The sequence below is a fragment of the Osmerus mordax genome, chromosome 5 (assembly GCF_038355195.1).
Source record: "Osmerus mordax isolate fOsmMor3 chromosome 5, fOsmMor3.pri, whole genome shotgun sequence".
Lineage (NCBI taxonomy): Eukaryota > Metazoa > Chordata > Actinopteri > Osmeriformes > Osmeridae > Osmerus > Osmerus mordax.
Window position 1 is genome coordinate 4,985,659 of NC_090054.1, and position 14,292 is coordinate 4,999,950.

Here is a 14,292-nt window from a genome sequence, read left to right on the forward strand (position 1 = left end):
AAACTTGGCTACTGTAATCGTTTTTCGACCCACAATGCATTGCAATATACAGGTAAACTTTTTGAAAAATTTTGCTGTAGAAATTACAGAAATGTGTTACAGTGTAGGGATGCACACAATTCTTGGTTTTAATGAGTCATTCAGTAGCCGTCATTTCTGTCGCCTTTGTTTGATGGAGAAGAATGATTGTCAAACGGTATACAGTGAGGATGATCGTAAGGTGATCCTTCGTGGAAAAGATATGTTTGAAATCCATTGCCAGTCTCTCTAGGAAAACCCACAATTGAAGTCACTTTATGGTTTGAAAAAAGATCTACACTTAATTCATTGAAGTATTTCCATGTTTGTAATAACTATTCATTTGATATCATGCATGATCTTCTTGAGGGTGTGGTTCTGTATGATATCAAAATGCTTTTTGGATATCTCACACAACACTTAATGTCAGAACAGGACTTGCTTTCCAGGATTTATGGTTTTGATTATGGATTTTTAGAACGAAAAAATCGTCCTACAAAGATTATTTTGGAGTGTTGGCGATGGCATTGGTTTGAATTCTATTCAGAAATTGTGTCTTGTGAAAAACATCCCACTGTTTGGTGATATTATTCCTGCAGGAAACAAAAACTGGAATTTGTTACTGTAGTTACTTCAAATAATGAACATAGTTTTTTCACCTTCTCTCACTCTAGGTATGACAATATATTTAAAGCATTTGATTGTTGACCACCACAAACTATTTAAGCACTTGTATCCACACAGAAACTTGATACCTAAGCATCATTTTATGATCCATTACCCATCTTCTATAAGGAAAATTGGCCCCTTATTGTATAAGTGGTGTATGAGGTTTGAGGCCAACACAAGCTGTTTAAAGATTGTGAAGATAAAAATTTCAAAAACAACCAAATCACTTGCTAAAAATCATCAGATGGCCATTGCTTATCACTGGGAAACCTTCACCCTCAAACAAAATGAGTATGGGCCAATTAAATATTTTCTCTTCAGAGATGAGAATGTCGTCAACAATGAAATGCTTGAAACGATCTTGTCAAAATATGTTTTTCTCAATTAGTTGGGTTGAAGTTGATGGTGTAGAGTATAAAGCTGGACTAGTTATTTGCAGTGCAATGGAAGAAGACATGCCAGTCTTTTGACAAATAAGTGATGTACTTTTGGTTGAAGATCTTTTTTTTTTTTTACAAACAAGCTACAGAGAATTTTGATGACCATCAACATGCATTCAGAGTATTACAAAGTGCAGAAAGATTTCTACAAAAAATGTCTGAGCTTAAATTTCATAAACCGTTTGATATTCAAAGTTCATACAATGTTTCAGATGAACGTATTTACATCATACCTTCATTCACAATGTTTTAATTCAACTGACTGCAAGGGAGAAAAGGCACAAATAAATGTTTTTGACAAGGATTGTTTATTGTGATTCATTCTTATTAAATATAAGTATATATTAAATTAATTAATAGATAGTTAATAGTTAGATTAATTTATAGTTTTCTGTGTAGATAATTGACACTTTAGGGAGTGAAATTAACACAAATAGTTTTAAAAAATTAACTCGGAGCAGTGTTAGTTGTCTAATCCCTTAGTGTTACTTTAACTCTGTTTTGTGAGTTAAAAAGGTACTCTGGCAGTGTTAAATGTTTAACTATTTTGAGTGTTAATTTAACTCTGGAGAGTGTGGACCTATATAAACTCTCAAAAAGTGTTGAAATCAACTCTGTGGGAGTTAATTCAACACTGGACTTTTTGCTGTGTACCCTGCCCTATTCCACCCTGCCTACTCTACCCTACCCTGCCCTATTCCACCCTCCCTACTCTACCCTACCCTGCCCTATTCCATCATGCCTACTCTACCCTGCCCTACTCTACCCTGCCTAATTCCACCCTGCCTATTCTACGACCCTGCCCTATACCACCCTCTCACTCTACCCTACCCTGCCCTATTCCACCATGCCTACTTTACTACCCTGCCCAATTCCACCCTGCCTATTCTACTTCCCTGCCTATTCTATTCATCACATTTTTCCTAAAAGTTGAGTCTGTGGAAAAAAACATTAACCTTTCAGGCTGTGTGCTTGGACTTGTTTCCAGGAATCTTCTGGGAGTTTGGAATGTCAGAGAATTGCAATAATATCGTTTATCTCAATACATTTTGGTGCAATATATCGCACAACAAAAAGTAGTTATCGTGACAGCCCTACTCAGATCCACAATGTAACAAATCCGGCTAAATGACACAGCAGTGTGCCATGTCCATTGGGACAAACTGGATATTATTGATATCAGAGAGATCTGCCAAAAATGAGTTTCTGCCAATAACCGATAGACGTGTTTGGGTCTTTTACATAGGAGCCACTGTAGAAGAATAAGGTTGAACGTTCTAGCAGGTGGAAGCAAACTAAACATCATGTAATGTTTATATAACAACAAAGCAATTAATGTGATAAAAACCTGTACCTTTTGTTTCTGTATCTGTTATGTAATGTTATTTTATTGTTAACGTTTAAAAGTTAATTTTGCAATTAACCTTTAGATGCGTGAGTTCTAAATATTTCCATGTCCCCACAGCATACCGTCTTTTTCAGAAATAAAGCCGCGGCTTGTACCCCGATTTTACAGTTTTGTGGTTGTACGGCTTATATTTCGAAGCGGTTTATAGCCCAGTTTTAGAACTAAAAAGTGGCTTCGTTCCAAGATCTCTGTTCCCGTATCAAGTGCGGCATATATTCCAGTGCGGCTTATACTCCGATTTACAAACACAAAGCTCCCATTCTGGTGGGGTGTGGTTTGTAGAAAATGCGGCTTATGTTCCGAAAAATACGGTTATTTTAGTTATTTTCCCGAAACGATAGCTAGCTTTAGTTAGCTTCCGGGATAAATGACCAAGCATATACTCTTAGCAATGCTACTACCATGCTAGTGTTACTTGTTAGCCTTCTCAGTAGTCCATTTTAACTTGAAACAAGTAAAATACTGAACTCCAGAGTCTGAGTGTGTGTGTGAGATGACTAGATGCACTGTAAAGCAAGAGTGTTGCATTAATGATCATGTGTGAAGTGCAGCCATGTATTGAGTGTGATGCATCCTGACTGTTCCCATGACAACCATGAAGCTTGTCCCTGTGACAAAACAGAGGTATGTCCCCATTACAGCACATAGGCCTGTCCCCATGACAACACATAGATCTGTCCCCATGACAACACAAAGACCTATTGCTGTGACAACACAGAGGCCTGTCCCCATGACAACACAGACCTGTTCATGTAACTACATAGAGGCCTGTCCCCATGACAACACAGAGGTCAGTCCCCTTGACCCCCCCCCTCCCCCAATCTGTGTTTAACTCCACGTAAGGCATTACGAATGCCCTACGTCATACTCGTGCGTCCCCTTTCCCCAATACCCAAAAGTTGCGCTAATTTTACATCATTAATTTAAATAGAAAAGTTGTGTCGTTAGCTTCTACCTTGTTGTTACTGTGTAACTCACTAGCTGTTTGCTAACATAACTACAAGTGCGTTGTTAGATAGCTAGCTAACTTGTCATCTAACCTTTGCGGAGGTTGCAGTTGCTAGAAAAACTGTAATCGAAATACATATTTGCAGTTTTAACTCATGATATTGACAATGTGTTATTTAGCCTATATCGCAAGTATCAATGTTCAGCTAACAAGATAACAACATAGCTACACGCTTATTAAATAAGCAAGCAATTGTTGGCTTATGAATGTGATATGCTTTACCCTGGATAATGCATGTTTGCTTGTTATCTTTCTTACTATGGATATATTAAGTGCTGAATTAAAGACCTAAATATATATAATATTTGTTTCTATTTTTACGAAACCGTAGCACAAGGCCAACCAAAGGGCTGTTAGTACTCCTAAGACCGCTTGAAGGCCCATAGCCAATATAAAACAATTAAGAAATATATTTATTTATTGCAGTCATTCATACAAAATGTACGATACAAAATATTGTATTCTAAGATTTGAGCCCATATCATAATGTGATGAACGGAGTTTATAGACAAAAAATACGGGCCAACCACACCAATTGTAACACCTACAAGCGGAGCTAGTTCTGGTATGGCAATCGTGCAGCGCGTATCATTACCACACCTTCACACCGGTTGTTGTATGATCAGTGCTGCTGCCGTCCTCCACCATCCCCTTCTCCCCAATGCTGTATGTTCTATCCATCAGGGGGATTATCATTGCTCCCTGCCTCATATGTATGTATGTATTGCATCGAGGAGGCAGGGTGCTTCCCTTGGATCATCCACTCCGCCAAAATCAAACCTAGGCTACATGTTCATGTCATGGTATCAATAAATGCTCAAATTTAATACGTGATTGTCTTGACTGAAATAGCCTAACCTAGGCTAATTGAGGAGAGACGCACGCTGGCGATGAATGGAATTAATTAAAGAATTAGGTTTGGAAAGGTTGGGTGTATTTGGGAAGCAGCTGTTTCTACCATTAAATCAGTAGCCCCACAACCGAAAATCAGGCCGATGCGTGGGAGAATAACAAAATTGTATTAATGTCAATGTGTAATGGGGCAGCCGGATGCGAGCAAAGCGGCCCGACAATGAGGGCGAGTCCATCAAGATGTGGTCCCCGTGGACTGTCTGGATGTTGCCCGACGGTCCCGACATCGGGTCATGTTTTTTTATAGCCTAATCATCATAAGCCTACTTGGGGTGGGGGTTAGAATGATAATTTTATGGTAGGCTACATTTTCAGGCTTGGTTTAGTGAACAATTGGGGTTATTATAACAGTCTCTTTTAATGTAGCCTAACCGTAGCCTCATAACGCCGCGGTCGTGCTCGTCTAGTGTTCATTGACGAAGTGAATAGCAAAGTCTACAAGTAATTTGATAGCGGCGTCTGTTTAGACCATGTCTTATGCAGAGCAAATAATCATCTTTTAAGTTTGGGGATAAACAAATGCACAAGGGTGTCTGTACCCTAATATTGTTTGTGCTAATCCAGGACTATGTGCCACCAAAAAAATATTAGATTTTGACTACTGATGTAGTCTAGATCATGAATGGTTTGCAATGGCAGGTTTGGATTAAAAAAATACTTGGTCTACAACAAAATCAAACACATTTTTGGAAAGGTCTTAGTTTGTAGGTAAATGTATGTAAGTTTGACACATTTCTGTCAATCCTTATCTGAGATATGGACCCATGAACCCTTGCCACCCCTTGCTCTATATTTCAGTGATTAAAAGAGCTGCTAAAATAAGGTCAACTGTTTTGGACAGCTCCAGACATGTACTTTTAGAGCAATAGTGTCAATAGTGTCAACTTAAAAGATGATTATGCTCTGCATAAGTCATGGGCTAAACAGACCCCTCAATCAAATTAGGGTTAGGGGTTTGTTGTCTTTGGTGGTACATGTTCGTGGCTTGGCCTGTCGAATATTTTGGACTAGTAAATACTTTTTTTTATATGGCCTTACCTCTAAGCCAGATAGAGACTCAACAGCGCCACCTTGAAGTGTTCATTTTCAAAATGTAAAATGTGTCTTGTATGCTGCTACCAGGCTGAAAATGTGTATGTTGCTCGATTGTGAGACATTCCATGCAGAACATGACAAAAACATTGATATTTGAATATAATTCTTTTTATAGTGCATTATGCAAACGTAGAGAAAAAAAGAAATGCCAAGGTTAACTTTTGTAGTTTTGATTATATATCAATTTTATTGATCTATAATAAATGTACATTTTATATTTCTTTATGTTATTTATTTAACCCTTTATTTACCCAGGCAAGATCATTAAGAACAAATTCTTATTTACAGTGATGGCCTGAAAAAAGCACAAGCTTTGGGAAGGGGGCTAAGGAAAAGAAATCTGGTTAAAAATTAAATGTTTACATGTTTACATGTGATGCAAACTCTTTAAATGTATACTGATACCCTAAAAGTAATGAGTTGCGTAAGCCCTAGGCCTACTACCTTTTACGGAAATAACACGTGGTTTGTCAATCCACTTCCTTAACCCGCATAAAAAAAAAAGTGAAGACAGTCAGAGCGCCAACATTTATATTTCAAAGCTAAACGTTTCTTCCATGGAGGAGAAAAGGTAAGTAACTGTAAACAATGCTTAACTTTCTTTTGGGATAAGTCAGGCAGTGAGGGCATGTTAGTTAAGTATTTTTATTGTATACAACGTCCGCCTAATTTGCAAATTGGCTTGTTAAGTGCTAAGCATTCAGTATTGTAGCTAGGCCTATATATCCACGTTTTGATGTAGCATTGCAAGTACTAACGTTAGATAACGTTTGTGCATGATTACATAGCTAAATCAATGCTAGCATAAACGATAATACGCTATCTGACCAACTGGATATAACGTTAAATAATTTATGTTAAATAAGTTTTATTACATGCTCATTATGGATGTCCCAACCAGGCATTCTAGCTAGATACCGAGTTACTTAACTTAGCTAGCTAGCCTGCTAATAGTTATTCAGCTAACGTTAGCAGATGCAGCCGCCTTAAAGCACTGTCAATTGGTCTGTTGTGTCGATGTTATTTAAAGTGTGCTTACTACATACACCCAGTAATTTAAGAGGTAGGTAGTCAGTAACGCTGCTGCAATCTCACAGATATTATGGCTAATCGAGAAAGAAATTCCACAAGGAGGAGACGGGTCCGTCCTCGCCAGGAAGCTGAATACCATGTGCGATTGAAGGCTGACAAGTTTGGCCTTCGAGAGGAATTTATTAATCCCTTCAAAGGTGTGTGGCCAATTAAATAAATGTTGAAATGAAAATGATTAATTTCTTAGTATTGCAGCATTCATTTAGTGTCCTTAACAATAGAAGAAAGGGAGTCAGTTGGCTGAGCGGTGAGGGAGTCGGGCTAGTAATCCAAAGGTTGCCAGTTCGATTCCCGGTCATGCCAACTGACGTTGTGTCCTTGGGCAAGGCACTTCACCCTACTTGCCTCGGGGGAATGTCCCTGTACTTACTGTAAGTCGCTCTGGATAAGAGCGTCTGCTAAATGACTAAATGTAAATGTAAACAATAGAAAAAAAAGCTTCCACTTCTTTTAAGCATGGCGATTTTAACATTGACTATTATCCAATCCTTTCATTACTGCCAAATGTGAGGACATTTAATTGAAAACATATTTCGTAGTCATAAAAAAACGCGATGACACTGATTTCTAAGCTTGCCATTGCAAGTTGCCTTTCCAGCTTTAAAATTGTATGTACATTTCAGATGGCGAAGAGACATTCCAGCTGTCAAGATATTGAGTAGAGGTATATATTCTGAGCTCAGTGTCTTTTTTCTATATAGGGCGTGGTGTTATTACAACGGAAACATTTCAAAAATAAGATTTTTTGTTAGAATATAGAGGGGAACTAGTTTTAGAGAAAAGTTATAGCAAACAGGAAAACGTTTTCGTATTTCATTTCCAATGGAAAGGAAAAGATTGGTGGTAAGTATTAGGTTAAATCTAAAACATTTTGAAGGACCACTACTTGTAATGTATCCTATTTTTGTTAGCTGTTCGCAATTTCAGTGTTCAATCAGAAATAAATGTATTCATGGTTAAATTAACACTGCTTTTTGTGTGTCAGTGTGGATGGATCTGTGGAAGACTTGTAGTCTTAGTTTATGACCAGCATAAAAATCCCAACGCCAGGATGAAGGTCATAGATGTGGATGGGAAGCCACATCGTCTATTTGCTTTAAGAGACATTCTACCTGCAGAAGAAGTCAACTATGACTACGGGGATTCGGATTGGCCTTGGCGCAGCCTGGTATGACAGATGATTAAATATTTCATAATGTACAAATATGGGTCAAGGATTTAACTCACTTTCTTGTCATTCTAACAATGTCATGTTTGTGCTAGCTTTTTCAAAACACTTGACCTGGGTCAAGTGTTTTGAAACGACACTGTATGACTATGTTTAGCCTGTGTTCTGCTCCTCTCTCTCACCAACCGTCTCTGGAGGAGGGGATCCCTCTCTGAATTGCTCCTCCCAAGGTTTCTTCCATTTTTCTCCTGTTGAGTTTTTTTGGGAGTTTTTCCTTGTCTTCCTTGAGGGTTTAGGTTGGTTGAGGGGCAGTTCTATGGGCATATGTGAAGCCCTCTGTGACATGCTTGCGTGTAAAAAGGGCTATACAAATAAATTTGATTTGATCTGGGTAAAAATCGTGTTGTAAAGTTCTTCCCCACAGACTTGTGTGGAGGGGTAGGACCCAAATGCACGAGAGATGCGAGGCATGGTAGAAACTAGGGATGGGACATATGGCACTGACGCATCGATGCTTGTGTCGCAAATCCAATACGCACAGTTTCGAAAGTGTTTTTGAGCTTGTATCAAATTACGAAACCACGTGATAGATGACGTTCAATGCTTCAAACGTCACAAACTGGTTCAAAGTTTTGCCGCTCTTCTGAACCAGAGCAATAGAAGGAACGAAGCCACCGCTTCTTGTTAAAGACAAATCTCACATTGCCAGAAGCAGCACCAGGCATCGCTCGAGTTTCTTCCATCGGTCATTATTATTTAGCCAAATCCGTATTGTAACAATTATAAATCCGTGTACTTGAGTGTTGTGTTATTTTATTGAAATGAAACGTAACATGATAGGACTAGGTAGGTCTATACAGTGCCCAGAAAACAAATGTTGATGATTCGTCAACATTGTCAACAGTAATAATAATTAGTAAAAATAAAGTCCCTCCACTTCACAATAGGCCTACATATCACAAATGTTAAGAATAAGAAAATCTGTGTAATCTAGTTTAATTGATTTAAAAACCGTATCGTATAAAGTCCGTCCACCCGCATCAACAGGTAACGGCTTTTTCGGTGGTGTAGCTGGTTAAAGCGTTGTACGACAACGTATTGTTAATGCGAGTCTGGTAACCCGAGTTTGCGCCCCAGTGCAGGGAACCTTGGAAGATATTCTTTAACTTTTACTGTGAGAAAATGATATAATTCTAACGGCCTTCAGATGTATCACAACATTTTAATGTGTGAGCACTAATATCAGATAAAAATGAACACATGTAGCCTTAATTAAAATATTAAATAAAGTGTAGGGTAGTCTACCGTCGGAGACAACCACTACGCCTCATTCAGCCAGTTTAAACGGCTGCTATGTGACGCTGTTCATTTTCAATGCACCGATAGTTCGGCTCTTTGGGCCGGCACAATCCGGAAGAAACCACCAAAGCTTCACAAGGCATCGTTCGCCCATCCCTAGTAGAAACAAAGGGTTTAATCTTGAAAACGGGAAACAGATAGGGTACTCACACGGACAGGTCGTAGTAGTATGACAAAACAAAGACTGGACACAAAACAGAAACCTAAATACACAGAACGTTAGCGTCATCGTGTCCACCTGTGTGTCGTTTGGTTCTGTGTATTTAGGTTTCTGTTTTGTGTCCAGTCTTTGTTTTGTCATGCTATGACGACCTGTCCGTGTGAGTACCCTATCTGTTTCCCGGTTTCAAGATTAAACCCTTTGTTTCTACCATGCCTCGCATCTCTCGTGCATTTGGGTCCTACCCCTCCACACACCCTGACATACAGCCTATGTAGTGTTCTTGAAATAAAACCTGATAATTCTTAGTGCACACATCGTTAAAATATGTTGCTTATTATTTTGTTTCTTGTCAATTTTAGTTACCACCCTAAACGGATACCTCATCCTTGGATGAACAAACCACTGATCTATCGGATGAAGGGCAAACATCAGAAACAAAGGTAGCATTACATTGCTGTGCGAGGGAATGTTATTTCTATAATCCACTACTACTGTTAGTACACTAAAAAGTCAACTGTAATTGTTCAGAATTCAAAGAAACGTTTATTTTTTATAAGTTAATGCAACACAACATTTATTGCTTAAAGGTCCCATGGCATGAACATTACACTTTATTCGTTTTTTACATTAATATGAGTTCCCCTAGCCTGCCTATGGTCCCCCACTGGCTAGAAATTGCGATAGGTGTAAACCAAGCCCTGGGTATCTTGCTCCGCCTTTGAGAAAATGAAAGCTCAGATGGGCCGATTTCGAATTTTCCTCTTATGTCGTCATAAGGGGATTACTTCCCCTTTGTCTGCTTTGCCCGTCCAGAGAATTTGGCCCGCCCATGAGAAAATGAGCTACGACCGTGCAAGCACGATAATGTTTTTTTTCAATTACTAGAGACCACATGTTACAATCGACCAAATGACAAAATTGTAAGTGAAAAGACCTTGGAGTCACATGCAAACAGATCAAAAACTCAGAGTATCAAGAAAAAGACAGGTATTTTGCCCTGTGCAGATCAAGTTCTGTAACAATGGAGGAACATGGTCGTCTGAGTCTTTTTAAGGGGGTCATATGATGCTTTTTGCCTGTTCTTTATTGTGTTATATCTTTTTGTGCATTGATATCTGTTTATTTACAGACCAAGCAAAATACCACAGTGGATTCGTCTGATCACTCAGACTACAATGATGCAGACTACATACCGGGTTCTGACAGAAGCTCAAGTGAATCTGATGAAAGCCCTGCCTTGTCTCCCATTAGCAAACAACCTTTGAGAGCAATGCGATTTCCGTCACTATCTCCTACAAAGACATCTGAAAAGGGGAGCTTAAAACACAGTCCAGAGAAAAATAGTTCCATTAATGTAATGCCCCCATCAAACTCTCAGTCACATCGGGTTTATGACAAGAGGTACTACTGTGTCTTCTGCTTGAAACCAACATCAAAAATTGCACGCCACCTTGAGACAGTCCATCGCAATGAAGTAGAGGTGGCTAAAGCAGTCCAATATCCAAAAAACTCTAAAGAAAGAAGAGCAAAGTTAAACACGCTCAGAAACTTGGGTAACTTTGCCCACAATTCAAATGTTGTTAGAGAAGGAGCTGGGCATTTAGTTGCACGTTACAGACCACGTGAGAGCAGACAAGCGAAGGATTTCATCCACTGCCTTTATTGTCAAGGTCTGTATTCCAAAAAAACTTTATGGAAACATGTCAGAATCTGCCCAGAGAAGGTAAGAGCTGGGGATCAATCAACACTGGGAAGAAACCAAGCCAGATCTCTGTGTGCTCAGAATACTGCTGTTGGTCTTGAAGTGACAGAAGGTTTAAAAGGCATTCTTTCTCACGTGACCTATGATGATGTTTCAAGAAAGAAAATGACAAATGTATTTTGCAGTTTGGACAACATATGTTTAATCGCCATGGGTCAGATGTTAACAAGCACGATTACATTCCCCAAAAGATGAGAGAACTGGGAAGACTTGTCTTAGAGGCTCGAAAGAGAACTCCACTAAGGAATGTCGAAGAATTCATCACTCCGTCAAACTTTCTTCATGTTGTGTCTGCAGTGAAAGAGCTGGCGGGGTTTTGTCCACAATATAACACATGGCGCACTGCTACTTTAGCCCTAAAACTTGGACACAGTCTTAAGAAAATATGCAGTATTGTTGAAAGTAATGCAATGATTTGTGGTGATCAAAACAAGGCACAGTCTGCTCGAGATTTTAGGATCATACAGATAGCTAAATGGAATGAGTTAATCTCTGCAGGTGCGATCACCACCTTGAAGGAGGCCAGGTGGAATATTCCACTGACAATACCGTTCACTCAAGATATCAAGCGCTTGAACTTGCACATGGAAAATGTCCAAGTTGTTAGCAAAAGAATGCTGAGAATCAGCAACACTTCTAACAACTATGTTGCCTTAACAAAGGTAACAATCGCTCTAACCATCATTTTCAATAGAAGAAGAGCAGGAGAAGTTTCAAAGATGGAACTTAAAGATTTTTTGTCAAGAAACAAGTCAGAGCTCCATGAGGATATGGCTATTTCTCTGCCAGAATGTGAGAGCAAAATGTGTGAGTTTTTCACACGAGTGGAGATCAGGGGGAAACGTGGGAGAATGGTTCCTGTGCTGTTGAAACCCTCAATGGTGTCAGCTCTGGAGCTCCTCACTGAAACACATGAGGCCTGTGGTGTTCCCAAAGAGAACCCCTTCCTCTTCGCCAGACCAGGGGCATTGACTGCTTACCAAGGGGGAGAGGGCTTACAAAAGTATGCCAGGGAATGTGTTGCCAAACACCCTGAAGCTCTGACTTCAACAAGATTAAGCAAACATATTGCAACAATGTCACATGTGTTGAACATAAACGAAAATGAAACAGACCAACTTGCAGACTTTTTAGGCCACGATATTCGAATCCACCGACAGCATTACCGTCTGCCTCAAGGAACTTTGCAGCTTGCCAAAATGAGCAAAGTGTTGACAGCTATGGAGAAAGGGACTTTGTCACAATACAAAGGAAAATCCTTGAATGAAATTGAAATCGATCCTGAAGGTACGAACATGTTAATAGATTGTTACTGCTGTGCATTGCTAAATGTATATATCTTATTACTGTAGGACATTTCAAACTACTGAATGCAGCTTTGACAGTTGGTGAGCTAGATTTTCTAAAAAGTGTTTTACAGTGTTGCATTTCTTTTGTTTCCTCAGATGTAGTAGATCACTCAAAAGTGAAGTGTCAAGTGATGAGGACTGCACTGATGTACCAGACATGGAGACAACTTTGACTTTAGCACCAGCACCGTCAGCACCTGCTCCCATTTCTCTCAAACCTAAAGGTAATAGCCTCTACATTTAGTTCATTTTTGAATTTACACTTTTGTCTCTGCACATCTTGGATACTTATTGTATGTGTTTATACATCTGATAAAGCTGCATATATTTTGTTCCTAAACAGAGTCTGCAGCATGCAAGGCCAAACGTAAGTGGGAAGTTGTTGAGGTGCGTGCAGTGGAACGACACATGATGCGCTTTATCCAGACATGCAAAGTGCCTCAAAAACGGGACTGCATCCAGTGCATGGATGCTGAACCACAAGCACTGAGAGACAGGACGTGGACAGGTGTAAAGAACTTTGTCAGAAACAGAATCACTACACTTAAAAGACAGTCCAGTGCTTCAGGAAAAATATAAAAATTGAATGTTACACACATGCAAATGTTACTTATACCCCTTACTGTTGTTGCATATTATACCCCTTACTGTTGTTGCATAAGGAAGGTATGTTTGGATTAGTATATGTTACAAGTATATGGATTGTTTTAAAGGCTGTGTCAAAAGGCTGTATCAAAAGGCATTTAAAGCTCAGTCAGACTAGAGCTAGTTACTTTTTTTCTGTAAAAGGGTGTGGATACCCCTACTCATTAATTTATGATTTTTTCAGCCCCAATTTGATGAAGGTGGGTGAAGGTTGTGGCATCTATGCGCTTTGTTACTAGGGACTACACACAATGTTGGGTTGTGGTACAATGTGCAAAAAAATGCACTTTGCCCTTTGTGCTGTAAATGCCCTTTGTGCTGTATTTTTGGAAGATATGTTACTAAATCACAAATTAAATGTCTCTTATTTCACACAGTTTATCAGTACCGTTGCTTTTGTAAGGCTCCACTGGAACAGACCACTGCCAGAACTTGGTGATGGGGAGGTGGTGAGTGGGTTAAACTAATCTGGAGCAAAACTTTATCATTTAGTTTTTATAAAGGCATTTATGGGGAAAATATTGTCTGCTTCCTACAAGGTAATGGCTTTTCATTTATTGTCTGGTATAGATACATTATGCTATGTAAGTAGCCGAAGTGTTATAGTGGGTCAATATAGTAAGGGGATTATGTGATTCACTATGTGGTACTTGTACTTCATACAGTTGTCACCTACAGCCCTCAAAGAAGACCTAAGTTGCAACATGCAAATCTTTGATGGTATCAATGGTGAGGCTGGCCACCTTTCTCCAGTAATCATTTCGAGACCAATAAAGGCTGTTAAGTTGCATTGTTTGAAGTTCGTTGCAGTTTTGTAAGTCCAGGTACGTTGAAATGATTTGGTCCTCCTCTTGACAATCCCTAGCGGCCTATTTAACCCTTGTGCTGCCTTCAGGTCACTTGACCCAAAGGTTCATAACGAACCATCGTTGTGTTTACCCAATTTTACCCAATACAAAAACAAATAAAAATAATTATTTTAACCTTCGCAATGTGGGGGGTCTGAGACAGCCCGAAGGTTAAAAGAAAATGCTTCACTTTGTTTTTGTATGCGGTAAAGTTGTCGCAATACGACGGTGGGTCACAATGACTGATATGTCAGAATGACCCGAAGATAACACACGGGTTAAATCAATAATATTAGTACTTACCTAATGTTGCTCATTACAACTTATTTATAGATTTTTTAAAAGCTTCTACATA

The 14,292-nt window shown here is 39.2% G+C and overlaps 1 long non-coding RNA gene across 1 annotated transcript; it reads left to right on the plus strand.

Moving 5' to 3' along the window:
* Positions 1–6,074: 6,074 nt before the first annotated feature.
* On the plus strand, positions 6,075–13,850 carry LOC136943568 (uncharacterized). The gene is made up of 4 exons (XR_010876693.1): positions 6,075–6,122; positions 6,649–6,780; positions 12,541–12,668; positions 12,788–13,850. It is a non-coding gene; the product is annotated as an uncharacterized lncRNA (long non-coding RNA).
* The last annotated feature ends 442 nt before the right edge of the window (positions 13,851–14,292 follow it).